This window comes from Oryctolagus cuniculus, chromosome 16, assembly GCF_051225735.1.
Source record: "Oryctolagus cuniculus isolate XC-2025 breed Fujian yellow rabbit chromosome 16, ASM5122573v1, whole genome shotgun sequence".
NCBI lineage: Eukaryota > Metazoa > Chordata > Mammalia > Lagomorpha > Leporidae > Oryctolagus > Oryctolagus cuniculus.
The window spans coordinates 17,715,744-17,742,215 of NC_142882.1; the positions used below are offsets into that span (position 1 = coordinate 17,715,744).

Sequence of the window (26,472 nt, forward strand, 5' to 3'; positions counted from 1 at the left end):
TGTCTATGTGCTCCCTTTGACTCCCAGTCCCTTCACCATGACCAACTGTGAACTGAAACTGATCACCTGGAACAGTGAGATGGCATTGGTACATGCCACTTCGATGGGATTGAATTGGAATCCCCTGGTATGCTTCCAACTCCACCACTTGGGGCAAGTCAGCTTGAGCATGTCCCAAATTGTACATCTCTTCCCTCTCTTATTCCCACTCTTATGTTTAACAGGGATCACATTTCAGTTAATTTTTAACACTTAAGAATAACTGTGTATTAATTACAGAATTACACCAGTCATATTAAGTAGAACAGACAAAAAAAAATACTAAGAGGGATAATATATTAAGTTGTTCATTAACAGTCAGGGCTATGCTGATCAAGTCACCGTTTCCCATAGTGTCCATTTCACTTCAACAGCTTTCCTTTTTGGTGTTCAGTCAATTGTCACCGATCAGGGAGAACATATGGTATTTGTCCCTTTGGGACTGGCTTATTTCACTCAGCATGATGTGTCCAGATTCCTCCATTTTGTTGCAAATGACTGGATTTCGTTGTTTCTTACTGCGGTATAGTATTCTAAAGAATACATATCCCATAATTTCTTTATCCAGTCTACAGTTGATGGGCATTTAGGTTGGTTCCAGGTCTTAGCTATTGTGAATTGAGCTGCAATAAACATTAGGCTGCAGACCGCTTTTTTGTTTGCCAATTTAAATTCCTTTGGGTAAATTCCAAGGAGTGGGATGGCTGTGTCGAACGGTAGGGTTATCTTCAGGTTTCTGAGGAATCTCCAGACTGACTTCCATAGTGGCTTGACCAGTTTGCATTCCCACCAACAGTGGGTTAGTGTCCCTTTTTCCAAACATCCTCGCCAGCATCTGTTGTTGGTAGATTTCTGCATGTGAGCCATTCTAACCGGGGTGAGGTGAAACCTCATTGTGGTTTTGATTTGCATTTCCCTGATTACTAATGACCTTGAACATTTTTTCATGTGTCTGTTGGCCATTTGGATTTCCTCTTTTGAAAAATGTCTATTGAGGTCCTTGGCCCATCTCTTAAGTGGGTTGTTGGTTTTGTTTTTGTGGAGTTTCTTGATCTCTTTGTAGATTCTGGTTATTAACCCTTTATCTGTTGCATAGTTTGCAAATATTTTTTCCCATTCTGTCGGTTGTCTCTTCACTCTCCTGACTGTTTCTTTTACAGTACAGAAACTTCTCAATTTGATGCAATCCCAATAGTTAATTTTGGCTTTGACTGCCTGTGCCTCCCGGGTCTTTTCCAGAAACTCTTTGCCTGTGCCAATATCTTGAAGGGTTTCTCCAATGTTCTCTAGTAACTTGATGGTGTCAGGTCGTAGATTTAGGTCTTTAATCCATGTTGAGTGGATTTTTGTGTACGGTGTAAGGTAGGAGTCTTGCTTCATGCTTCTGCACATGGAAATCCAGTTTTCCCAGCACCATTTATTGAATAGACTGTCCTTGCTCCAGGAATTCGTTTTAGATCCTTGATCAAATGTAAGTTGGCTGTAGATGTTTGGGTTGATTTCTGGTGTTTCAATTCTGTTCCATTGGTCTATCCATCTGTTTCTGTACCAGTACCATGCTGTTTTGATTACAACTGCCCTGTAGTATGTCCTGAAATCTGGTATTGTGATGCCTCCGGCTTTGTTTTTGTTGTACAAGATTGCTTTAGCTATTCGAGGTCTCTTGTGCCTCCATATGAATTTCAGCACCAATTTTTCCAGATCTGAGAAGAAGGTCTTCGGTATCTTGATTGGTATTGCATTGAATCTATAAATTGCTTTTGGGAGAATGGACATTTTGATGACGTTGATTCTTCCAATCCATGAGCATGGAAGATTTTTCCATTTCTTGGCATTCTCTTCTATTTCTTTCTTTAAGGTTTTGTAATTTTCATCGTAGAGTTCTTTAACGTCCTTGGTTAAGTTTATTCCAAGGTATTTGATTGTTTTTGTAGCTATTGTGAATGGGATTGATCTTAGAAGTTCTTCCTCAGCCATGGCATTGTCTGTGTATACAAAGGCTGTTGATTTTTGTGCATTGATTTTATATCCTGCTACTTTGCCAAACTCTTCTATGAGTTCCAATAGTCTCTTAGTAGGGTTCTTTGGGTCCCCTAAATAAAGAATCATGTCATCTGCAAAGAGGGATAGTTTGAGTTCTTCCTTCCCAATTTGTATCCCTTTAATTTCTTTTTCTTGCCTAATAGCTCTGGCTAGAACCTCCAGAACTATATTGAATAGCAGTGGTGAGAGTGGACATCCCTGTCTGGTACCAGATCTCAGTGGAAATGCTTCCAACTTTTCCCCATTCAATAGGATGTTGGCTGTGGGTTTTTCATAGATTGCTTTGATTGTATTGAGGAATGTTCCTTCCAAACCCAGTTTGCTTAGAGTTTTCATCATGAACGGGTGTTGTATTTTATCAAATGCTTTCTCGGCATCTATTGAGATAATCATGTGGTTTTTCCTCTGCAGTCTGTTAATGTGGTGTATCACATTGATTGTCTTGCGCACATTAAACCATCCCTGCATACCAGGGAAAAATCCCACTTGGTCTGGGTGGATGATCTTTCTGATGTGTTGTTGCATTCTATTGGCGAGAATTTTATTGAGGATTTTTGCATCTATGTTCATCAGGGATATTGGTCTGTAATTCTCTTTCAGTGCTGCATCTTTTCCCAGCTTAGGAATTAAGGTGATGCTGGCTTCATAGAAAGAATTTGGGAGGATTCCCTCTTCTTCGATTGTTCTGAATAGTTTGAGAAGAATTGGAGTTAGTTCTTCTTTAAATGTCTGGTAGAATTCAGCAGTGAATCCATCTGGTCCTGGGCTTTTCTTTGTTGGGAGGGCCTTTATTACTGTTTCAATTTCTGTCTCAGTTATGGGTCTGCTTAGGTTTTCGATGTCTTCCTTGTTCAATTTAGGTAGGTTGCATGTGTCCAGGAATCTATCCATTTCTGATAGGTTTCCCTGTTTGCTGGCATACAAGTCCTTGTAGTAATTTCTGATGATTCTTTTTATTTCTGTGGTGTCTGTTGTTACGTTTCCTTTTTCATCTCTGATTTTATTGATTTGGGTCTTTTCTCTTCTTGTTTTAGTTAGTTGGGCCAATGGGGTGTCAATTTTGTTTATTTTTTCAAAAAACCAGCTCCTCGTTTGGCTGATTTTTTGGAATGTTTTTCTTGATTCAATCCTGTTGATTTCTTCTCTGATTTTAATTATTTCTCTTCTCCTACTAGATTTGGGTCTGGTTTGCTGTAGGTTTTCTAGATCCTTGAGGTGAATTGAAAGCTCATCTATTTGGTGCCTTTCCAATTTCTTGATGTAGGCACCTATTGATATAAACTTTCCTCTTAACACTGCTTTTGCTGCGTCCCATAAGTTTTGGTATGTTGTGCTGTTATCCTCATTTACTTCCAGAAAGTTTTTGATTTCTCTTTTGATTTCTTCTATGACCCATTGTTCATTCAGGAGCATGTTGTTCAATCTCCATGTGTTTGCGTATGCTCTAGGGATTCCTGAGTTGCTAATTTCCAACTTCATTCCTTTATGGTCTGAGAAGCTGCATGGTATGATTCTAATTCTTTTGAATTTGCTGAGACTTGCTTTATGGCCTAGTATGTGGTCAATCCTAGAGAAGGTTCCATGTACTGCTGAGAAGAATGTAAAATCTTTAGCTGTAGGATTGAAAGTTCTGTAGATATCTGTTAGATCCATTTGGGCAATAGTGTCATTTAAATCTACTGTATCCTTGTTGATCGTCTGTCCTATTGATCTGTCTATTTCTGAGAGTGGAGTATTGAAGTCCCCCAGTACTATTGTATTGGGGTCTAAGTCTCCCTTTAAGTCGGTTAACAAATCTTTTAGATAAACCGGTGCCCTGTAGTTAGGTGCATATACATTGATAATTGTTATATCTTCCTGTTGAATTGATCCCTTAATCATTATGTAGTGTCCCTCTTTGTCTCTCTTAACGGTTTTTGTGGTAAAGTTTATGTTGTCTGAAATTAAGATGGCTACGCCCGCTCTTTTTTCATTTCTGTTGGCATGGTATATCTTTTTCCAGCCTTTCACTTTCAGTCTGTATGGATCTTTGTTGGAAAGATGTGTTTCTTGTAAGCAGCAAATAGATGGGTTTTGTTCCTTAACCCAATCAGCCAATCGGTGTCTTTTAACTGGACAGTTCAGGCCATTTACGTTCAATGTGACTAATGATAAGTGGTAACTTTGCCCTGCCATTTGCCAAAGATAAGTTCTAATATATGCTTTGAATTCCCTGTGATCTTTTGCTGTGAGCTTTCCTTCCTTGGTTTCCTTCCTTTACCTTCTTTCATATTGATGACCGTGTTTCTTTGTTTCTGTGTGTAACACATCTTTAAGCATCTTTTGCAGGGCTGGACAAGTGGCAACAAATTCTTTCAATTTCTGTTTGCTATGAAAAGTCTTTATTTCACCTTCATTCACAAATGATAGCTTTGCAGGATATAATATTCTGGGCTGGCAGTTGTTCTCTCTTAGTACCTGGGCTATATCTCGCCATTCCCTCCTAGCTTGTAGAGTTTCTGATGAGAAGTCAGCTGTGAGTCTGATTGGAGATCCTCTGAGAGTAATCTGACGTTTCTCTCTTGCACATTTTAGGATCTTTTCTTTATGTTTCACTGTGGAGAGTTTAATTACCACGTGTCATGGTGAGGATCTCTTTTGGTCGTGTTTATTAGGGGTTCTGTGGGCTTCCTGTACTAGGATTTCTCTGTCCTTCTCCAAACCTGGGAAATTTTCTGCTAATATCTCACTAAAAAGGCCTTCTAATCCTTTCTCCCTCTCCATGCCTTCAGGAACTCCTAGAACCCGAATGTTGGTTTTTTTAATAGTATCCTGAAGATTCCCGACAATATGTTTTAGATTCCTTTCCTCTTCTTTTCTTTGGTCTGACTGTATCCTTTCCTGTTCTCTGTCTTCTAAGTCCGATATTCTCTCTTCTGCTTCACCCATTCTGTTTGTAAGGCTCTCTATTGTGTTTTTCATTTGATCTATTGAATTCTTCACTTCAGTCACTATCCCAGTTTCCTGTTGTACTAGTTGTTTCGTTTCATTTTGATTCCTCCTTAATATTTCATTTTCACGAGAGAGATTTTCTATCTTGTCCATTAAGGATTTCTGTAGTTCAAGAATTTGTTTTTGAGAACTTCTTAATGTTCTTATCAATTTTTTGAGATCTGCTTCTTGCATTTCTTCTATGTCATCATCCTCATAATCTTGAATTGGGGTGTCTTTTTCATTTGAGGGCGTCATGGTGACTTCCTTGTTTTTTTGTTTTTTGGTTTTTTGGTTTTTTTGTGTGTGTGTGTGTGTATGAGTAGCCATTAGCAGGTGCATCTTCTTTTTTTTTTAACTTTTATTTAATGAATATAAATTTCCAAAGTACGATTTATGGATTACAATGGCTTCCCCCACATACCGTCCCTCCCACCCACTACCCTCCCCTTTCCCACTCCCTCTCCCCTTCCATTCACATCAAGATTCATTTTCGATTATCTTAATATACAGAAGATCAGCTTAGTATACATTAAGTAAGGATTTCAACAGTTTGCTCTCACACAGAAACATAAAGTGAGAAATAATAGATGATTTTTTTTAAATGATGATGAAATCAGATCAGACCTATTGTCATGTTTAATCCCAGTGAGAGTCAAATTGGGAGTTGATAATTTCTTTCTTTCTTTTTTTTTCCAGAGGATCAGTTTAGTATGCATTAAGTAAAGATTTCAACAGTTTGCACCCCCATAGAAACACAAAGTGAAATATATTGTTTGAGTACTCGTTATAGCATTAAATCTCAATACACAGCACATCAAGGACAGAGATCCTACATGAGGAGTAAGTGCACAGTGACTCCTGTTGTTGACTTTACCAATTGACACTCCTGACTTCCTTGTTTTTATTACCTCGGTTTTTGCGTTTGTTATTTGGCATATTGGAGATATTTGGTTTCTTCACTGTGGTGCTTTTTCTTGTTATACTATGACTCTAGATTAAGTGGACTATCTGTTTTTGATGGAGCCTTAGGGCTTGAGATGGGTGTGGCCTGAGAGCTCTGTTTGGTGTGCCAAAGGTGACACTCCCAGGTTAGGCGTGGTAAATCTCTCTCTCTCTCTCTTTTTTTTTTTTTTTTTTTTGATTCAAAAGCTGAACGAAGTTGGAGGTAGTTAGCAGGCAAATGATATACCCACAGGAGCCAGAGATCAGAAGCTCTTTCCCAAGGACCACACAGGGAATCTGTTCTGCCCTCAGAGTGGGCTCAAATTCTCCTTCAGTCTCCCACTGGGTTGCCAAAGTTACGGAATTGTAGCGTCTCTGGAGAGTGCTCACGTGAATTCCGTGAGTTCTCTCCCCCACCGTCTCTTTTTTCACAGTCTCAGTTCAGTAGCTCCACAAATTTACTAGGTCCTAATCTCCTGTTAATTCGCCCCACCCAGAGTCAGGTTTTTCTGCTAGGCTCAGGGCCGGTGCAGACCTGAGGTCGCTCTGCTTATGACATATGTCTAAGATGGCGCCTGCTCTTTGTCTTGCTCGCCCTTGAGAGGTGAGCGGAGAGAGAGAAACCCGTGTCCGTACCAGTCACCTTTTTTTTTCCTCTCTCTCTCTTCCAGTTAGCCTGGTGAAGTCCCCCCCCCCGGGGGTCGTTCCCTCTAGTCTCCTCTCTCCGCTTGCCTGCCGGTGTCTCGGTCTATTGAGGTTCGGCTCACCTCGCGTTCCAGCGCTGGTGTGTTGAGTCTGCCGCTGGTGTCCCGAACTGTGGGCTCCCACGCTCTCCACGCAGGTCCGCTCCCCTTCCAGCGCCGATGTGTGGGCTCGGAGCCCTGGACATCCCAAGTCTCCCGCTGTTGTCTGTGTGGCACCCGTTCCCATATTTGGCAGTAGAAATGGAACCCAAGACCCCAATCTTGTCTCTCTTTGAGATCAAATGAGGTGATTACAAGAGTTGGGGAGAAAATGGATGACTGAAGTGTGGGGTGGGGTGGAGAGAGAGAGACTCTGATCCCATGTCTGCTCTCTCTGTGAGCTCAGTCACCTTGTCCCACTGCTGCCTGCTGTGATTTACCAAGAAACCCCAAAGACAAAGCACGGTGAGCAGGGCCGTCAGCCTGGAGTGACAGGAAAGAGAGATGAATGGATGGGTTGTCAGGGGGAGACTGGGCATGCTCGTGTCTGCAGTCAGACAACCTGACTCGGTTGTGGTTTCACCCATTTCTACATCACAGCCTGGTACAAGTTGCAAAAAACATTGTGCTCCTCTCCTCTTCTGTAAAACAAAAGTAGCATCTGCAACATAATGTGGGGGAGTACATAGATGAGAAGAAGCAGGTTGAATAGGACATAGAATTCAGAGCCTGGCCCATAGGAAGCCCTCAGTAAGGTTGGAGACTTTATGGTTACTGCATCCTCCTCCTCCTCACCTTCATGATTACGTGTGAGTGCTCGGAAATTCAGAGACTCCTTTGCTCCTATCAAGAAGAAGAATCTAGTGGGAAGAATCAGTGTGGAAGGAAAGAAAAATGCTCAATAAGTTGAGACCCTTGAGAACCAAGAACATGAACTTCACAATTATCTAAGCTGGAACTTTGCCCACTGGTTCCTTCCCATCCATCTACTCCAATTGTTCTGTTTGTCCCAAAGATGTGGAGATCAAGGCTGATATTCCCACCTCCTTCCACTGTGTCCCTCAGCACTCACTGAAGCATGGCAGAAAGAGCTGGGTCCACTGCTTGCTTCTTGCATGGTATGCGGAAAAGCCTCAGGTTCTGTACTCAGGGGTGGAAGGAAGACAGACAGGTTGGGCCTCCTGACACACAGATGTTCAAGAGGACCAGACATGAGTAGAGAGCCACTGCGTTTGGCAAGTCAAGTTCTGAAGTCACTGGCTCATTATTTGCACTTGTAGGACTCGGGGTGGGGGTGTGCACAAGGCACAGAGCTCCTAATTAGCCCATAGGTCCATGTCACCCTCATCTCTGAGGACTTTCTGATATCATTGGAAGAGGAAAAGGAGAAAAGCAAGTGTACCCAGAACCTGTTCACAGAGAGCTCACCCATTGGTGCTCCTTGCTGCTGACTTCCAAGTTGTAGGATCTTTACATCAAATTCAGTTTCTGGTTTACATTTTCACACCTCAATGTAATATTATATAAATTATAAAAGTAGGATAATTGGGTTTTCTGTGCCAAGAATCTGATGCCTTTACCATTTTCTTAGTTTCAAAACACAAATTCCTACTTTTATTTCCTAAGCCGTTGCTTGGATTGATATTTCATGTCTGGGGACCTCTGGGCCTTTTACCAGTTTGATTTCGTCTTCATTTCTGAGTTGTGTCTCTTATGGAAGTAAATTGATATATTATAAAACTATTGATAATCACATATTTACTTGTTATTTTATACTTAAGTAATATAGGAGCAACAGGAAGAACAGATACTTCAAAATGTTTGTTTCAAAAATTAAAACTAATGTTCATGATATCTGTCTTCTGTAAAATTTTTGAGAGACCCCATGTATATAAAATATCTTCAGTTATTTTTGAGGTGTAGCAAATGGTTGTGTAAACGTGATGACTAGCCCTATAAAGAGAAAATGTTAAAGAAAATCAGAATTCTCACTTATGGTTTAGGAAGTCCCTCTAAAAACCTAGATTATACACCTCATGCTTTGGGGCTGAGACTTTTCATATTGATCCTGGTCAATCTGGTTACCCCAACCACATTGCTGGTCCTAAAGTCAAGGAGACAAGTTTTCCAACATTCCCTCCTGCATCCTCTGTGTCCCAGAGGACTCATGGGACTGGGCTCCCTTGCTGAGGGGCATGACTGGGGGGTGAGGGTCCACTACCCCATAATGCCCAGTGAGCAATGAGGACTGAGGCTTTCTCTTCAAGACTGTCAGGAAAACAGCCAGGCCTGGGCCTCCTAATGCATGTGCGTCTTGGAGAAAGACATACACATACTATTTTACTGGCCTGGGACCAACATTCTTTTTAATATCTAATTATTCTTTTAGTATTTATTAATATTTAAGTGGCAGAGAGAGACAAAGAAATACAAAGAACTTCCATCTACTGTTCACTCCCCAAATGCTCACAACAGCTGGTTATGGCTCTGGCTTAACCCTGGATCTAAAAACTCAACCCAATTCCCCACATGGGTGGCAGGAACCCAACTGCTTAAGCTCTCAACTGCTACCCTGCAGTGTGTCGATTAGTAGGAAGTGGGAATTCGAACTGGGGCTGTGGCTGTAACCCACACACTCTGCTTAAGGTTGCAGGCCTCTCACTGGGCTCCCTTGCTGTGGGGCATGACTGGGGAGTGAGGGTCCATTTCCCTTTCATGTCCATTGGGCAATGCAGGCTGAGGCTCTCTCCTCAGGACCGCTAGGAACACAGCCAGGACTTGGCTTCCTCTTACAGGTGACTCAGGGGAGAGACACCAGTACAATTTTTACTAGACTGGAAACAGTGTTCTTATTTAAAATATGTTTCATTTGAATGGCAAAATGAGACAAGGACAGAGAGGGAGAGAATTTCCATTGACTGATTCACTCCCCCAACATCATAAGAGCCAGTGCTAAGCCAGGCAAACCCAGGAATTCCCATGTAGGTGGCAGAGACAGAAATATCTGAGCCATTGTCTGCTTCACCTCAGGGTGCATATTAGCATGAAGCAGAGTTAGGGCTCAAATCCAGGCACTCAGTTATGGGATGCATGCATCCCAAGTGGCATCTTAACTGCTGTGCAAAACACCTTCTCCTGGGACCAGCATCTTAAAGACTGATTATACAGGTTGATATCTTTCTCATAGGTTCTTTTTTTATTTTTATTGCTTTTTAAAAATTAAGGTATATAAATTTCATATATACAGATTTAGGAACATAGTGATACTTCCTAGCCTGCCCTCATTCCCACCCACACTCCCACCCTTCCTCTTCCTTCTTCTCCTAATCCTTTTCTTAATTTTTACAATGATCTACTTTCAGTTTACTTTATATTCATAAGATTATATGTTCAACAAATAATAAGAAAAAAACCTGTTCCTCAACAGTAAATACAAGGGCTGTAAACAATTGTTGAAGCTCAAAATGTCAATTTCTTTCCTATACATTACATTTTTGGTACTCTAATACTACAGTTCATGGAAAATACATGTATTTGTATTTTTGGGACTAGTTATTTCACTAAGTATAGTGGTTTCAAGTTGCATCCATTTTGTTGCAAATGATAGAATTTCATTCTGTATTACAGCTGAATAGTACCATAGTGGATATTTACCATAATTTCTTTATCCAGTCATCAGTTGATGGACATCTGGTTGATCCGATATCTTATTGTGAATTGAATTGCAATAAACATAGGGTACAGAAAACTTTCATATGCTGATTTCATTTCATTTGGGTAAATTCCCAGCAGTGGGACTGCTAGGCCATAAGGCATATCTGTTTTCAGCTTTCCGAGGTATCTCCATACTGACTGTCACATGGCTGTACTAGTTTACATTCTCAGCAACAGATTAGGGTACCTTCTCCCCTACATCCTCACCAGCACTTACTGTTTGTTGATTTCTGTATGAGAACCATTCTAACAGAGCTGAGGTAAGGCCTCACTGTGGTTTTGATTTGCAATTCCCTGATGGTTAGTGATCCTGAACATTTTATTTCATGTGTCTGTAGGCCATTTGAGTTTCCTCTCTTGAAAAATTCCTGATCCAGTTCTTTGACCATTTCTCAACTGGATTGCTTTGTTGTTGAGGTTCTTGAGCTCTGTGTAGATTCTGGGTATTAATCCTTTATCAATTTCATAGTTTGCAAATTGTCTCTCCCCCTCTTCATGGAGGAACGACACAAGACCCTGCACTGTTCTTTTGTCTGCTCGGCCCTCCCCGGGTTTGCTGCTGGTTTTTCCCGGGTGGGCTACTGTCCCTTCCACCTCCGTGGAAGGGCGGTTCCCCCTGGCCGCTTTCCCCACTTCCGCAGGGGAGCAGCACACAGCCGGCCGGCTCTCTCGGGGGCTGCACAGGTGTTCCCTTAGATGTTCCCCTTAGATGTTCCTCTTAGATGTTCCTGTTGCATGCCATCTCTCTCCTCCTTTATAGTCCTCCTCTGCCAATCCCAACTCGGCTGCCCACACGCCGAGCACGCTGCTCTCCTCCAATCAGGAGCAAGTCCTACAGTTTATTGGCTGAACTGGAGGCAGCTGTGTAGAAACTGTTTTCTCCTCTCCCAGCGCCACACTGTGGGAGAGCAGATGCATAGAATAAGTCTTAATTCCAGTAGCAGTCTAGTCCGGGTTGCTCCCCACAGCAAATGTTTTCTTCCATTCTATAAGTTCCCTCTTCACTTTGTTGTTTCTTCTGCAGTGGAGAAGCTTCTCAGCTTGATGCAATCTCATTTGTCTATTTGGCTGTGATTGCCCGTGCTGTTCTTGAGCACTTTAGAGACTAAAGATTACTTTTGATGTTCTAGAAGCACGACAAGATTGTATATATATTTTTCTTCTTCCCAGCATGTTACACAACCCATAAACCATCTGCTCTCAGCCAAATGTTCCTACAGAAGAACTGCCAGATGAACAGATGTTTCTCTGTATTGTGTAGTTACACAGTGTCTATCATACTGCTCCATGGTGTATCCATGATCATATAGTCCAAAGGAGGAACCATGGTTTCCCTTCTTCCCACACAATCTATGATGTCACAGACAGTGTTAGCCATTCTGTGTCCAAAGGAAACACATGTTCCCACTGGCTTCCAGTGTTTGCTCATCAAGTAAGTGCTCATTTCCCATCAGAATGTATTTTCTTTAGATATTTTTCATGTGTGTTATCAGTTCATTATGTCTTCAATGTAATATACTTTGGGCCACAGTGATATCAGGAAGGTGATGGAATAGGAAGCTCCAGGTCCTCACTTCCCCCATTGACGCAGGACTTAGCAACATATATGGACCCAATTGCCTTTGTGAGAATGCCACAAACACGTTAAGAGATTGTATCATCCAGGTAGTGCAAAGCCAAGGAGAACTGTGTCAAAATGGATAAGAACATTTATTGCATTGGCCCACCAAGATCCTCCAAGTCCCTGAAACAGCTAGGCAGAAGAAAATATCCAAATACTACAGTCTGTCTTGGAAGGGGCAGAGAAGGTAGAGTGTTCTTCTGTATTCTCGGGGCTGCCTGAGGAACTGGTTGATACCCTGGCTGACTTGGGCACTAAAGTGCCCAGATCGCTAGATCCCCGCAGATTCCCCCAGAGAGTCAATCACACCAAAATGCAAAAGCAAGGTTTATTCGGGAGTACAAGCCGCAGCCAGGACCCCATCCAACCTACCAGCACAACAGAGGCAGGATGGAGGTCCCGGCCTTTGTTTTAGGAGTGCTTTTAAAGGAAAAAACCACAGGGTTACATCAGCGGGGGCTTACAGTATGGGGGCTTTTGGTGATTGGACAGGGCTTTTCTGGGTTGTTCTTAGTGGAAGGGGGGGCTCCATTTGGCTTGGGTTCAGGGAGTTACTTTATTTAGCAATCTCTACTGAGCTGTCCTTGGTCTACTGAACTGCCCTTTGTTAAGCTTTGATATCTCCGGAATGCCTGCTTTTACAAGGACTCGGGTCTGCTATGGGAAACAGAGACTGCTTTTTATTGTTTTAAAATGGAGTCACTTTGGCTCTTCAGGCACTAATGGTAGTTACAATGTTAGGTGGGTACAAGTTCAAGAGCCACTGAGAATAATAGAAGGCCCCTAGTTACATACCTTAGAGGAATTACTGTACCACAGACACCAGCTAAAGGAAGAGATGATAAGCCCTTGAGAATTATGGCAGACCTCTTTAAAGGAAAAGTACAACACAAGCCCAGAGAAGATGCCTCCCCCAAAAAGATTTGAGGGTCCCCCAGAATCTCTGAAAAATCTAGCGGCAAAGGCCTCTCCGTGCATAAAGCCAATCCATAGGGACTAGGAGAACCTGATTTTTTTTAACTTTTATTTAATGAATATAAATTTCCAAAGTACAACTTATGGATTACAATGGCTTCCCCCCCAATACCGTCCCTCCCACCCACAACCCTCCCCTTTCCCACTCCCTCTCCCCTTCCATTCACATCAAGATTCATTTTCTATTATCTTAATATGCAGATCAGCTTAGTATACATTAAGTAAGGATTTCAACAGTTTGCTCCCACACAGAAACATAAAGTGAAAAATAATAGATGATTTTTTTTCAAATGATGATGAAATCAGATCAGACCTATTGTCATGTTTAATCCCAGTGAGAGTCAAGTTGGGAATTGATAATTTCTTTTTTTTTTTTTACAGAAGATCAGTTTAGTATGCATTAATAAAGATTTCAACAGTTTGCACCCCCATAGAAACACAAAGTGAAATATATTGTTTGAGTACTCGTTATAGCATTAAGCCTCAATGTACAGCATATTAAGGACAGAGATCCTACATGAGGAGTAAGTGCACAGTGACTCCTGTTGTTGACTTTACTAATTGACACTCCTGTCTATGGCATCAGTAATCTCCCTATGCTCCAGTCATGAGTTTCCAAGGCTATGGAAGCCCTCTGAGTTCTCCGACTCTTATCTTGTTTAGACATGGTCATAGTCAAAGTGGAGGTTCTCTCCTCCCTTCAGAGAAAGGTACCTCCTTCTTTGATGACCTGTTCTTTCCACTGGGATCTCACTCGCAGAGATCTTTTGCCAGAGTGTCTTGGCTTTCCATTCCTGAAATACTCTCATGGGCTTTTCAGCCAGATCCGAATGCCTTTAGGGCTGATTCTGAGGCCAGAGTGCTATTTAGGACATCTGCCATTCTATGAGTCTGCTGAGTATCTCACTTCCCATGTTGGAACACTCTCCCCTTTATTCCATCAGTTAGTGTTAGCAGGTACTAGACTTGTTTATGTGCTCCATTTGACTCTTAGTCCTTTCATTATGATCAATTGTGAACTGAAATTGATCACTTGGAGTAGTGAGATGGCATTGGTACATGCCACCTTGATGGGATTGAATTGGAATCCCCTGGTATGTTTCTAACTCTACCATTTGGGGCAAGTCAGCTTGAGCATGTCCCAAATTGTACATCTTTTCCCTCTCTTATTCCCACTCTTATGTTTAACAGGGATCACATTTCAGTTAATTTTCAACACTTAACTGTATTAATTACAGAATTAAACCAGTCATATTAAGTAGAATAGACAAAAAAAACTACTAAGAGGGATAACGTATTAAGTTGTTCAATAACAGTCAGGGCTATGCTGATCAAGTCACCGTTTCCCTAGTGTCCATTTCACTTCAACAGGTTTCCTTTTTGGTGTTCAGTCAATTGTCACCGATCAGGGAGAACATATGGTATTTGTCCCTTTGGGACTGGCTTATTTCACTCAACATGATGTGTTCCAGATTCCTCCATTTTGTTGCAAATGACTGGATTTTGTTGTTTCTTACTGCGGTATAGTATTCTAAAGAATACATATCCCATAATTTCTTTATCCAGTCTACCGTTGATGGGCATTTAGGTTGGTTCCAGGTCTTAGCTATTGTGAATTGAGCTGCAATAAACATTAGGCTGCAGACCGCTTTTTTGTTTGCCAATTTAAATTCCTTTGGGTAAATTCCAAGGAGTGGGATGGCTGGGTCAAATGGTAGGGTTATCTTCAGGTTTCTGAGGAATCTCCAGACTGACTTCCATAGTGGCTTGACCAGTTTGCATTCCCACCAACAGTGGGTTAGTGTCCCTTTTTCCCCACATCCTCGCCAGCATCTGTTGTTGGTAGATTTCTTAATGTGAGCCATTCTAACCGGGGTGAGGTGAAACCTCATTGTGGTTTTGATTTGCATTTCCCTGATTACTAATGACCTTGAACATTTTTTATGTGCCTGTTGGCCATTTGGATTTCCTCTTTTGAAAAATGTCTATTGAGGTCCTTGGCCCATCTCTTAAGTGGGTTGTTGGTTTTGTTTTTGTGGAGTTTCTTGATCTCTTTGTAGATTCTGGTTATTAACCCTTTATCTGTTGCATAGTTTGCAAATATTTTTTCCCATTCTGTCAGTTGTCTCTTCACTCTCCTGACTGTTTCTTTTACAGTACAGAAACTTCTCAATTTGATGCAATCCCAATAGTTAATTTTGGCTTTGACTGCCTGTGCCTCCCGGGTCTTTTCCAGAAACTCTTTGCCTGTGCCAATATCTTGAAGGGTTTCTCCAATGTTCTCTAGTAACTTGATGGTGTCAGGTCGTAGATTTAGGTCTTTAATCCATGTTGAGTGGATTTTTGTGTAAGGTATAAGGTAGGAGTCTTGCTTCATGATTCTGCACGTGGAAATCCAATTTTCCCAGCACCATTTATTGAATAGACTGTCCTTGCTCCAGGAATTCGTTTTAGATCCTTGATCAAATGTAAGTTGGCTGTAGATGTTTGGGTTGATTTCTGGTGTTTCAATTCTGTTCCATTGGTCTATCCATCTGTTTCTGTACCAGTACCATGCTGTTTTGATTACAACTGCCCTGTAGTATGTCCTGAAATCTGGTATTGTGATGCCTCCGGCTTTGTTTTTGTTGTACAAGATTGCTTTAGCTATTCGAGGTCTCTTGTGCCTCCATATGAATTTCAGCACCAATTTTTCCAGATCTGAGAAGAAGGTCTTCGGTATCTTGATTGGTATTGCATTGAATCTATAAATTGCTTTTGGGAGAATGGACATTTTGATGACGTTGATTCTTCCAATCCATGAGCATGGAAGATTTTTCCATTTCTTGGCATTCTCTTCTATTTCTTTCTTTAAGGTTTTGTAATTTTCATTGTAGAGTTCTTTAACGTCCTTGGTTAAGTTTATTCCAAGGTATTTGATTGTTTTTGTAGCTATTGTGAATGGGATTGATCTTAGAAGTTCTTCCTCAGCCATGGCATTGTCTGTGTATACAAAGGCTGTTGATTTTTGTGCATTGATTTTATATCCTGCTACTTTGCCAAACTCTTCTATGAGTTCCAATAGTCTCTTAGTAGGGTTCTTTGGGTCCCCTAAATAAAGAATCATGTCATCTGCAAAGAGGGATAGTTTGAGTTCTTCCTTCCCAATTTGTATCCCTTTAATTTCTTTTTCTTGCCTAATAGCTCTGGCTAGAATAGCAGTGGTGAGAGTGGACATCCCTGTCTGGTACCAGATCTCAGTGGAAATGCTTCCAACTTTTCCCCATTCAATAGGATGTTGGCTGTGGGTTTTTCATAGATTGCTTTGATTGTATTGAGGAATGTTCCTTCCAAACCCAGTTTGCTTAGAGTTTTCATCATGAACGGGTGTTGTATTTTATCAAATGCTTTCTCGGCATCTATTGAGATAATCATGTGGTTTTTCCTCTGCAGTCTGTTAATGTGGTGTATCACATTGATTGTCTTGCGCACATTAAACCATCCCTGCATACCAGGGAAAAATCCCACTTGGTCTGGGTGGATGATCTTTCTGATGTGTTGTTGCATTCTATTGGCGAGAATTTTATTGAGGATTTTTGCATCTATGTTCATCAGGGATATTGGTCTGTAATTCTCTTTCAGTGCTGCATCTTTTCCCAGCTTAGGAATTAAGGTGATGCTGGCTTCATAGAAAGAATTTGGGAGGATTCCCTCTTCTTCGATTGTTCTGAATAGTTTGAGAAGAATTGGAGTTAGTTCTTCTTTAAATGTCTGGTAGAATTCAGCAGTGAATCCATCTGGTCCTGGGCTTTTCTTTGTTGGGAGGGCCTTTATTACTGTTTCAATTTCTGTCTCAGTTATGGGTCTGCTTAGGTTTTCGATGTCTTCCTTGTTCAATTTAGGTAGGTTGCATGTGTCCAGGAATCTATCCATTTCTGATAGGTTTCCCTGTTTGCTGGCATACAAGTCCTTGTAGTAATTTCTGATGATTCTTTTTATTTCTGTGGTGTCTGTTGTTACGTTTCCTTTTTCATCTCTGATTTTATTGATTTGGGTCTTTTCTCTTCTTGTTTTAGTTAGTTGGGCCAATGGGGTGTCAATTTTGTTTATTTTTTCAAAAAACCAGCTCCTCGTTTGGCTGATTTTTTGGAATGTTTTTCTTGATTCAATCCTGTTGATTTCTTCTCTGATTTTAATTATTTCTCTTCTCCTACTAGATTTGGGTCTGGTTTGCTGTAGGTTTTCTAGATCCTTGAGGTGAATTGAAAGCTCATCTATTTGGTGCCTTTCCAATTTCTTGATGTAGGCACCTATTGATATAAACTTTCCTCTTAACACTGCTTTTGCTGCGTCCCATAAGTTTTGGTATGTTGTGCTGTTATCCTCATTTACTTCCAGAAAGTTTTTGATTTCTCTTTTGATTTCTTCTATGACCCATTGTTCATTCAGGAGCATGTTGTTCAATCTCCATGTGTTTGCGTATGCTCTAGGGATTCCTGAGTTGCTAATTTCCAACTTCATTCCTTTATGGTCTGAGAAGCTGCATGGTATGATTCTAATTCTTTTGAATTTGCTGAGACTTGCTTTATGGCCTAGTATGTGGTCAGTCCTAGAGAAGGTTCCATGTACTGCTGAGAAGAATGTAAAATCTTTAGCTGTAGGGTTGAAAGTTCTGTAGATATCTGTTAGATCCATTTGGGCTATAGTGTCGTTTAAATCTACTGTATCCTTGTTGATCGTCTGTCCTATTGATCTGTCTATTTCTGAGAGTGGAGTATTGAAGTCCCCCAGTACTATTGTATTGGGGTCTAAGTCTCCCTTTAAGTCGGTTAACAAATCTTTTAGATAAACCGGTGCCCTGTAGTTAGGTGCATATACATTGATAATTGTTATATCTTCCTGTTGAATTGATCCCTTAATCATTATGTAGTGTCCCTCTTTGTCTCTCTTAATGGTTTTTGTGGTAAAGTTTATGTTGTCTGAAATTAAGATGGCTACGCCCGCTCTTTTTTCATTTCTGTTGGCATGGTATATCTTTTTCCAGCCTTTCACTTTCAGTCTGTATGGATCTTTGTTGGAAAGATGTGTTTCTTGTAAGCAGCAAATAGATGGGTTTTGTTCCTTAACCCAATCAGCCAATCGGTGTCTTTTAACTGGACAGTTCAGGCCATTCACGTTCAATGTGACTAATGATAAGTGGTAACTTTGCCCTGCCATTTGCCAAAGATAAGTTCTAATATATGCTTTGAATTCCCTGTGATCTTTTGCTGTGAGCTTTCCTTCCTTGGTTTCCTTCCTTTACCTTCTTTCATATTGATGACCGTGTTTCTGTGTTTCTGTGTGTAACACATCTTTAAGCATCTTTTGCAGGGCTGGACAAGTGGCAACAAATTCTTTCAATTTCTGTTTGCTATGAAAAGTCTTTATTTCACCTTCATTCACAAATGAGAGCCTAGCAGGATATAATATTCTGGGCTGGCAGTTGTTCTCTCTTAGTACCTGGGCTATATCTCGCCATTCCCTCCTAGCTTGTAGAGTTTCTGATGAGAAGTCAGCTGTGAGTCTGATTGGAGATCCTCTGAGAGTAATCTGACGTTTCTCTCTTGCACATTTTAGGATCTTTTCTTTATGTTTCACTGTGGAGAGTTTAATTACCACGTGTCATGGTGAGGATCTCTTTTGGTCGTGTTTATTAGGGGTTCTGTGGGCTTCCTGTACTAGGATGTCTCTGTCCTTCTCCAAACCTGGGAAATTTTCTGCTAATATCTCACTAAAAAGGCCTTCTAATCCTTTCTCCCTCTCCATGCCTTCAGGAACTCCTAGAACCCGAATGTTGGTTTTTTTAATAGTATCCTGAAGATTCCCGACAATATGTTTTAGATTCCTAATTTCCTCTTCTTTTCTTTGGTCTGACTGTATCCTTTCCTGTTCTCTGTCTTCTAAGTCCGATATTCTCTCTTCTGCTTCACCCATTCTGTTTGTAAGGCTCTCTATTGTGTTTTTCATTTGATCTATTGAATTCTTCACTTCAGTCACTATCCCAGTTTCCTGTTGTACTAGTTGTTTCATTTCATTTTGATTCCTCCTTAATATTTCATTTTCACGAGAGAGATTTTCTATCTTGTCCATTAAGGATTTCTATAGTTCAAGAATTTGTTTTTGAGAACTTCTTAATGTTCTTATCAATTTTTTGAGATCTGCTTCTTGCATTTCTTCTATGTCATCATCCTCATAATCTTGAATTGGGGTGTCTTTTTCATTTGAGGGCGTCATGGTGACTTCCTTGTTTTTATTACCTCGGTTTTTGCGTTTGTTATTTGGCATATTGGAGATATTTGGTTTCTTCACTGTGGTGCTTTTTCTTGTTATACTATGACTCTAGATTAAGTGGACTGTCTCTTTTTGATGGAGCCTTAGGGCTTGAGATGGGTGTGGCCTGAGAGCTCTGTTTGGTGTGCCAAAGGTGACACTCCCAGGTTAGGCGTGGTAAACCTCTCTCTCTCTCTCTCTCTTTTTTTTTTTTGATTCAAAAGGGAAGTAATTCCACACAGCTGAACAAAGTTGGAGGTAGTTTGCAGGCAAATGATATACCCACAGGAGCCAGAGATCGGAAGCTCTTTCCCAAGGACCACACAGGGAATCTGTTCTGCCCTCAGAGTGGGCTCAAATTCTCCTTCAGTCTCCCACTGGGTTGCCAAAGTTACGGAATTGTAGCGTCTCTGGAGAGTGCTCACATGAATTCGAGAACCTGATTTTTTAAATACTCAAATCTCAGCAGAGAACACGGTAATGCATACAACAGGGAAATATAGCCCAGTCAAAGGAAACCTTTACATCTCCAGAAATAAATTAGAAAACCTTCCTAAAAGATATGGAGTTATTGAATCTACTCACAACTAAATAAAAAAAATCCTCTTTAAAATGGTCAAAAGCTGAGGCCAGTGCTGTGGTGCAGTGGGTAAAGCCCTAGCCTGAAGCACTGGCATCCCATATGGGTGCCAGTTCTAATCCTGGATACTCCTCTTCCAATCTAGCTCCCTGCTATGGCCTGGGAAAGCAGGAGAAGATGGCCCAAATCCCTGGCTTCCCTGCACCCACGTGGGAGACCAGGAAGAAGTTCCTGGCCCCTGGATACAGATCAGCATGGCTCCAGCCATTGCGGCCATCTGTGGAGTGAACCAGTGGGTGGAAGACCAATCTCTCTCTTTCTCTACCTCTCTCTCTAACTCTGTCTTTCAAATAAATAAAATAAATCTTTAAAAAATAAATAACATAAAAACTAGTCAAAAACTAAAAGATGACACAGATAGACAGCTTAAAGCCAACAGGAAAACATGAATCAAATGAAAATAAAAATAAAGACACAGGGCCAGTACTGTGGCATAGTAGACTAAGCCTCTGCCTGCAGTGCCAGCATCCAATATGGGTGCCAGTTGGTGTCCCAGCTGTTCTTCATCTGATCCATCTCTTTTCTACGGCCTAGGAAAGCAGTAGAAGATGGTTCAAGTGACCCCTGCAGCTAAGTGGGAGACCTGAAATGAGCTACTGGCTCTTGGCTTCAGATTGGCCCAGTTCTGGTCATTGCAGCCATTTGGGGAGTGAACCATTGGAAGGAAGACTTCTGTTTCTGTCTCTTCCTCTAACTCTACCTCTCAAATAAATACATAAACTCTTTTTTTAAAAAAAAAAAAAAAGACACTTAACAAAGACAGAAACAGAAATAGTGCAGATGAAGAATAACCAAACTAGAACATTAGATAGAGTGGTCAACAGCAGACTTTTCAAGTAGAAGAAAGAATCAGTAAACTATTTTACTTTTCAAGTAATTTATTTATTAAGTTATATCATTCTTTTTTAACACTGTGTTTCAAAATAGCTTTAACAGTGGAGGATGGCCCAGGTCCTTGGGCCCCTGCACCCACATGGGAGACCTGGAGGAAGCTCCTGGCTCCTGGCTTTGGATTGGCACATCTCTGGCCATTGCGGCCATCTGGGGAGTGAACCAGTGGTTGGATGACCTCTGTGTGTGTGTGTGTGTAACTCTGACTTTCAAATAAAATAAATAACGTAAAAAAGCTTTAAAATTACAAAAATAAAAATGTGAGGTAGTAAGAGGCCCCAAGTACCCCTCACCCCGTAACCCCTATTACCTCTCATATTAACATCCTCATTACAATTAATGAACCATACCAAGATTCCCCTATTTTTTAATCCAAAAACCTTTTATTCTCTCCATCTTCATAGCCTCTAGTAATCAACATTCTATATTCCTATTGAATTGGGTTTTTTTTTTTCACATGAAATTTTCAAGTAAAAGGAATACAGAGTAAGAATGAAGAGAAGTATAGCAGAGAACCAATTTGAAGAAATAATGACTGCAAATTAAAACTTCCCAAATTTGAGGAAGGAACTGGACATACACATTCAAGAAGCTCATTAAACTGCAATATTAATAAAGCCAAAAGACTACCACAAAAAATTATAATGAAACTGTCCAAAGTCAAAAAAAGGTGAAAATCTGAAAGCAGTGAGTGAAAAGTGACATTACATAAAATGAAGCTGCTTAAAAACCAACAACAGAGTTTTTTTATCAGCATAGTTTTCAGCACATACCTACAGTGCTTTAAAAATTCTTAACTCAGTCTTAACACCAGTTCAAGAAATGAGAATCTCTGGTGGTGAGACACAGACCTGGATTTGTTAAAGCTCCCTGGGTGATTCCCTAAAGATGAGCAGCAATGTGCATCCCCACAGACACTAGCACAGATAAAGAAAATAGATAAAAACTGTGTATGGAAAGCACATATGAATTATGGTAAAGAGGCAAGCATTAAGGATACAAAAAATTGTTTATCCAAGATACCTGGATTATTAATTACATACTGAAGAAGGCTCCATAATATAAAAAAAAACTCAGGCATGAACTGGTTAAGATGTGCAAAGTTTTTTTTTAAGATTTATTTATTTATTTATTTGAAAGAGTTAAACAGAGAAAGGAGAGGCAGAGAGAGAGAGGGAGACAGAGAGAGAGGTCTTCCATCCTGTGGTTAACTTCCCATTGGCTGCAATGGCCAGATCTGTGCTGATCCAAAGCCAGGAGCCGAGATTTTCTTCCAGTTCTCCCATGCGGGTGCAGGGACCCAAGGACTTGGACCATCTTCTGCTTTCTCAGGCCATAGCAGAGAACTCGATCAGAAGAGGAGCAGCTGGGTCTAGAAATGGTGCCCATATGAGGTGCCGACACTTCAGGCCAGGGCATTAACCCGCTGTACCACAGCACCAGTCCCTAGATGTCTAGTTTTGCTGCCTTGTCCAAACTCCCATCCAATGGAGGGCACAGGGACTGAAATTAGACTTTTATTGAGGAGCCTCTGCATAGTGCTCTCGATGTCCCTGCTCCTTAGACTGTGGGAGTGACCACACTGTACACCACTGAGGCCACTGCACACTTCCAGAGAGAAAGTGACAAAACTGAAATCAGGTACACCCCAAGGCCTGTTCCATAAAGCAAGGAAACAACCAACAGGTGAGAGTCACAGGTGGAGAAGACTTTGGACTTCCCACCTAGTGATGGGACTCTCAGAATGTAGGAAACACGTTCATAGTAAGAGTAAAGGATCCCTGAGGGGAAAAAAAAACCTACATGATACCAGCAAAATAAACAAATGGGTGATGGTGTCAAGGCAAGTGAGGTTGAGAAGGTGAGAAGGGTCACAGAGAAAAGAGAAATTTCAACATCCTTGAAGCAGGTAACTTGCAAGACCATCAAACTGTGCAGCAGGGAATCCAAAAGGCTGGCCACAACTGACACTGAAACTAAGAAGCCACAGCATTGGGGGTTCATGATGATCTGGTAAGGCAATGGGTGACCGATGGTGACAAACTGGTCATAGGCCATGACAGTCAAAATCAAATCATCCATGCAACCTTAGATGATGAAGAAAGACGTCTGTGTCAGGCCGCCCACATAGGAGTTGACTGTGCTATGAGTGTGAACACCCACAATCATCTTAGGAACTGTGGAGGAGCTGAAACCCATGTTAGCCAAGAAGAGGCTACAAAGGAAGAAGTACATGGGGGTGTGCAGGTGGGAGTCTGAGCTGATGGCCAGGATGATGAGCAGGTTCCCAAGCACCGTGATCAGGTACATGGATAGGAACAGCAAAAGACACTGAGGGGCTGCAAGTCTCAATCCTCTGTGAAGCCCATGAGATGGAAATCTGAGACATGTGTGAGATTTTGTTTTCCAATGTAACCCATACTCCTTCTGGAAAAGAAAACAGTATTGGTAAAATGATGCAGATGAATGGTCACATAGCACTTGTATATATTTTCATTTCAGCTGGTCATGGGTATAACACAAAGGTAACTCGTAGGTGTGTGGAATAAATGAAATGAAAAGTTTTCTTGCTGCAGTGTGATTTTGAAATTCCTATTTTGATTCATGATATGTATCTTCCACAAAGTTTTTTTAATTAATTTATTTATTTGAAAGAGTTACAGCCTTTGCAGCTCATGACAAGAGCCTAGGGTGATTACTGATGCAATAACCAAGAGTGTCAATTTGTTAAGTCAACAACAGGAGTCACTGTGCACTTACTCCTCATGTAGGATCTTTGTCCTTAGTGTGCTGTACATTGAGATTTAATGCTATAACGAGTACTCAAACAGTACATTTCACTTTGTGTTTCTATGGGGGTGCAAACTGTTGAAAGCTTTACTTAATGTATGCTAAACTGATCTTCTGAAAAAAAAAAAGAAAGAAAGAAAGAAACTATCAATTCCCAACATGACTCTCACTGGGATTAAACATGACAATAGGTCTGATCTGATTTCATCATCATTTAAAAAATCATCTATTATTTTTCACTTTATGTTTCTGTGTGGGAGCAAACTGTTGAAATCTTTACTTAATGTATACTAAACGGATCTTCTGTATATTAAGAGAATCGAAAATGAATCTTGATGTGAACGGAAGGGGAGAGGGAGTGGAAAGGGGAGGGTTGTGGGTGGGATGGACGGTATGGGAGGGAAGCCATTGTAATCCATAAGCTGTACTTTGGAAATTTATATTCATTAAATAAAAGTTTTTAAAAAAAAAGAGTTACACAGAGAGGAGAGGCAGAGAGAGAGAGAGAGAGAGAGAGAGAGAGAGAGAGAGAGAGAAAGGGGTCTTCAATCCTATGGTTCGCTCCCCAATTGGCCACAACAGCCGGAGCTGTGCTGATCTGAAGCCAGGAGCCAGCGGCTTCTTCCTAGTCTTCCACCAGGTACAGGGGTTCAAGGACCGGGACCATCTTCTACTGCTTTCCCAGGCCATAGCAGAGACCTGGATTGGAAGTGGAGCAGCTGGGTCTTGAACCAGCGTCCATATGGGATGCCGGTGCTTCAGGCCAGGGCATTAACCTCCTGCACCACAGTGCCAGCCCCATTTTAAAACAGATTTTATTTATTTGAGAGGTACAATCACAGACACAGAGGGAGAGACAGAGAGAAAGATCTGTTATCCTCTGGTTTACTCCCCAAATGGCCACAGCAGCCAGAGCTGAGCTGATCTGAAGCAAGGAGCCAAGGGCTTCTTCCAGATCTCCCATGAGGGTAGCAGGGGCCCAAGCACTTGGGTCATCCTCCACTGCTTTTCCAGGCCATAGGCAGAGAGCTAGATCAAAAGTTGAGCAGCCAGGACACTAACCAGCGCCCATATAGGATGCCAGCTCTACAGGTGGAGACTTACCCTACTACACAATAGCACCTGCCCCCACAAAGTTTTTGAAGACCTCCTCGTATTTACACTTTGGACTGTTCGACGTCTGTTACCTCTCTCAGTGATTTCAAACTCAGTCTTCTTAGGGATCATCCATGATTGGCTTCTGTGTTATTCAGCTCCTTTTATACTCAACCTGCTTCAGAGAAACTCAACTGAACAATGTTAGGCAACCAAGAACATTTGGAACTGACAAATATATGAACATAAAGGAAATTAGCAGCAAAACACCTTAATTTTCTAAACAATGGTGCATATTCCCTTGATTCAGAATGTTTATAAATATTCTATAAGAGCTGCCAGTGCTTTTTCTAAACACTAAATTGAAATAGACAGTTCACAATTAGGAAATGTTTGTGTCCATTGTCATCCAAGTTCATTTGTATTTGGTTTTTTCTGTTCCGTGCTGTGTAGATGTAAGTGCTCATTCAGATACTGTTTATCTGCTTTTTTGAGGGGCAGAGACAGGGCCTGAGAAAACTCTCATCCACTGGTTCATTCCCCCCAAAGCTGCAGTGTCTGTGGCTGGTCCAAGACAGATCTAGGACTTGGAACTCAATGCGGATTTATTTCCCACATGTGTGGCAGCAACCCAGTTACTTTGCCCATCCCTGCTACATTCCGTTGTCTGCATTAGTAGGAAGCTGCAGTCAGTAATCAGAGCCAGGAATCAAACCTCAGTACTCCACAGTGGGGGAGATGGACATCTTCACCACCAAGCTATGGGCCAAATCCTGTTTGTCCTATACAATCATTCAATATGTAACTCCTCACCTTGTCTTTGGTGGGTTTCACATTTTGATAAACAGTATCTTAGCTGCAAACACATAGTCATGAAATCAACACCTATAAATATAGCATTACTATGTTCTGCATTTGTCAATGATTGGAAATAAGGCACTTTGAAGTTAACATTATTCTCCCAAGATGGGTTCCTGTTTTCAGTTCCTAAGCCCTTGCTTGGGTTGGTATTTTATGGATTGGAGATTTATGGGCATTTTAAATAGATTTGTTTTTAATTTTAATAATTTATTTATTTACTTAGGAAGGCAGAGTGACAAAGAGAAAAAGAGACAAAGAGCGATTGATCTTCCATCCATTGGTTCACCCCCAAAATGGCCACAGTGGTTGGGAATGGACCAAGCCAGAGCCAGGAGCCAGGAGCTTCTTAAATATCCAAGTTTCTGAGCCATCTTCTGCTACTTCTCCAGGTGCCTTAGCTGGCTCGGAAATGGAGCAGCTGGAACTCAGAGTCTCACATGTGGGATGCTGGTGTCACAGGCAGCAGCTTAACCCACTGTGCTACAATGTCAGTCCCACTTATCTATATTTTAATCTTTTAAATGAGTCTTCTTCTAAATTGTGTCTTTACTGAATTATTTTGATGTATTGTAAGACTATTATTACATATTTATTTAGCACCTTATGATTAGTTACTTAGGAACAGCTGAAAGAAAGACAAGGAATAATTTTTAAAAGTTCATAGGAAATAGAATTGAAAGAAAAGATCAAAATAGGTATTTCTTTGTTTTTTTGAAGGACCCCATACATGTAAACATATATGCATTTAACCTTGTGATGCAGTAAATAGTTATGTAAACATGATGAGTTACTCTTGAAAGCAGCACTATAAAAGGAAAGCAGAATTTTCACTGAGTTCAGAATTCTACCCATGCTTCCAATAGTCCGTCTTGCAAGCTCTCTTACAGAACTCACAGTATGGGCTCCCTTGCTGTGGG

General features: G+C 41.1%; 1 long non-coding RNA gene across 4 annotated transcripts in view; it reads left to right on the forward strand.

Annotated features, from left to right (window-relative positions):
- The window catches only part of LOC149121561 (uncharacterized), a 73,331-nt gene that overhangs the window by 26,055 nt on the left and 20,804 nt on the right, over window positions 1–26,472 (forward strand). The gene's annotated exons all lie outside the window — the stretch shown is intronic.